Source organism: Oryctolagus cuniculus, chromosome 10, assembly GCF_964237555.1.
Source record: "Oryctolagus cuniculus chromosome 10, mOryCun1.1, whole genome shotgun sequence".
NCBI lineage: Eukaryota > Metazoa > Chordata > Mammalia > Lagomorpha > Leporidae > Oryctolagus > Oryctolagus cuniculus.
In genome coordinates, this window is record NC_091441.1 from 26,837,486 (window position 1) to 26,840,548 (window position 3,063).

At 43.2% G+C, this 3,063-nt stretch overlaps 1 non-coding gene across 1 annotated transcript; it reads right to left on the bottom strand.

Annotated features, from left to right (window-relative positions):
- Nucleotides 1-2,636: 2,636 nt before the first annotated feature.
- On the bottom strand, nt 2,637-2,700 carry LOC127492565 (small nucleolar RNA SNORD78). Its single transcript, XR_007922075.1, has one exon. It is a non-coding gene; the product is annotated as a small nucleolar RNA SNORD78 (small nucleolar RNA).
- Between the last annotated feature and the right edge of the window lie 363 nt (nt 2,701-3,063).

A 3,063-nucleotide genomic window follows, 5' to 3' on the forward strand; every position in this document is an offset into this window, starting at 1 on the left:
CATGAAATTATTCCTTTTCTGCCCCTATACAAAAACCAGAAAGCAAAACCAAAAATAAACAAAAATTAAAAAGAGTCAAACCTCAATGGTTTTACAAGTGTTTTTATCATATTTTCAAGTAATGGATTTTCTATACTTTATAGATATTGCATATAGTTTATATAGACAATAGAAAGAATGAAGTGGTTCAAATTTTCCACTGAGTTTAGTATTATGTTGGGAAATTATGCTTCTAGCCTAAATAAAGTAGAAGATTTTCTTGTAAGTTACAGAAACACTAATGTAAGTTCTCTTTCATGGTCAGTCTTTGACCATATACGCCCAATACGCCAGCACCAGCAACCATCCCTGTACCCCAGCATGGCGCCATGTTCCAGGTAGTCATAGCTGCCCCTGGAGGTAGTTCGGGTAGACTGAACTTCCGCCAACAAGAACAGGAATTCTCTCTGGAACAGACATATATTCGGGAATTAGATGTGCTTTGCTGCACACCCTGCTTTTGCCAACACCATCATCCATGAACTTACTTGTCTGAATGTCTATTTACCTTCATTTATTCCATATCTTACTTCTGACTAAGGGGCTAATTTACAACAGACATAAGGATCTACCAGTCTTACCATATCATCTCATCTCCAGAAGTACCTGACTTATTATAAAATCAGCCTATGGGAGAAACAGGACACCATCTTGGAGACAACTGCTTGCAACATGAGTGCTCTCCTAAGGTATGGGGACTATCCTCTGATCAACAATCAATATATGGTAGCATATCGCAGATAGTACCATAGTAGGAAGATTTAGGCTTAAAAAACGAAAGGTGTGGGACCAGTGCTGTGGCGCAGTGGGTAAAGCCATCACCTGCAGTGCTGTTATCCCATATGGGCGCCGGTATAAGTCCCTTTTGCTCCACTTCCAATCCAGCTAGAAGATAGCCCAAGCCCTTGGGCCCCTGCACCCGCATGGGAGGCCCAGAAGAAACTCCTGTCTCCTGGCTTCGGATTAGCTCAGCTCTGACCATTGAGACCATCTGCATAGTGAATCAGTAGATGGAAGACAGAGAAAAAGCTCTCTGTCTTTCCCTCTCTCTGTCTGTAACTCTGCCTTTCAAATAAATAAACCTTTTTTAAAAACCTGAAAAAGTGAACTTAAGAGATAACCTCTCTCTACTTTCCTATAATTCTGATTTATGTTGGTTTAGTAGGAGTAACCCTCACAGGGACAACTACTTCTACTATTGGATGTGACAAATGATTTCTGTGAATTGGAAGCTGCTTTTCTGCCACTGTCTTAGATTTTTAGCTTTCTCTCTTATTTGGTGCTGCAGATTCCTACTTCTGGGAGACATATTTGGCTTTGCAAAATCAAATTAGGGGCCAAAAGAAAGCAAACAGGCCAGTCCCTGCTTAGGACAGAAGCATACTCTGGAGTTAAGGAGCAAAGGTATAAGGTCCAGACCCATCCAGGGCTTTCACTGTGGCTCAGTATCCTGGATAAGAGATTTAAGGCAGAAGCTGGGCTTGGGGGTGGGGGATGGGGGAAGGACAGAATTAATCCTGAACTTACTCTCTACAGGAAGAGTACACTTTCTTCTCACATTACTCAAATGAGTGAATCCAGGCTTAGAGAAGTTAAGCAACTTGCCCAAGGCCACAGAAATTCAATGCTTGACTCCAGAACCCAAGGTCTTAAAGAATAAACATCCATTGTCTGACCTGACAGATCTTTAGAAAACTAAATAAATACACAAGCAGATACCCAAAGAGAGGTAACGCGTAAGTTACCAAATGTTCCAGGGTGAATCATTGCCACTGCTGCTTGTCTGCAGCGGGGTGAGGGTGAGTAACAGGCTATGTTCTTTTTAACGAGGTTGTTTATTTCCACTGAGAGTACTCATTGCAATGTCCATGCTCTGCAGAATTTTTCCAGGGAAGCCTTGGTTCTGACTGCAAGTCTGCAAGTAGATGAGTTTCTCCCAGGGAAGTGGCACTCCCTTATCTCATTCACCTTCCTCTTCATGCCCCACTTCTGTTTTGTACAGCACAAAGGAAACAACATGGTGAACCCAAGTGAGGTCCATACAGCAGGTGTGGCTCTCGGGTCAGCTATGAAGTACTTGGGGTGGGCGTGTTAAGGGAAGGTCAAGGAGCTGAGGAATACAACTTTGCCATAAACTCCAGAACAGAAATACCCAGCTCACCCTTAGTCCAGGGATGGCAAGAGACAACAATGATTCATGTGGAAGCCTGCCCCAACTTGCTGTGTTTGAACCTTCAAGGTGTGCAACTGACTCAGGGCACTTGTTTAATTTCCTAAATATGTGGTCCTACCTGATGGTCTCTGTAGGTGTCTGCACACTGTGGCCCTCTTGTTGCTGTAAATTGTTACCTGCCTTTTCTGCCTGTACCTCTAGTTTCTGCCTATCACGCCTGGCAATTATGCATTGCTCAGCATATTTTAACTTCAACGTTTGGATTCCTGTCCCCTATTCATTAACCTGTGGTGGCTGACCGTCCATGAACTATTTCCTTGTCCTTTCGGGAAAAACTTTCTTTTATTTCTTCTTCTTTTGTTGTTGTTCTTGGTGGTGGTGGTGGTTCTTGTTTGGGCTTTTTGGTTTTTTTGTTGTTGCTTTGTTCTTCAGTACACATTTGTCTACATGCTCTTTTCAGATCAGACATTTGATCAACATCATTACAATTGGAAAATCTTCCTAATCATACACTACACAATTATTCTCACACTCTAAAAGAAACTGCCAAAGTAACTTATTCAATGTAGCTAGTGCCAAGCAATCAATGGGACAATTGAGAAAAACCAGGGAAGACCATCTTACTCTGAAGACAACTACCTTCTGCCAGTTCAATACCTGGCTGCTCCTCTTCTGATCCAGCTCTCTGCTGTGGCCTGGGAAAGCAGTAGAAGATGGCCCACGTCCTTGGGCCCCTGCACCCACATGGGAGACCTAGACAGGAGAAGTTCCTGGCTCCTGGCTTCAGATCAGCCCAGCTCCATTTGTTGAGGTCATCTGGGGAGTGAGCCAGTAGATGGAATAATTGTCTC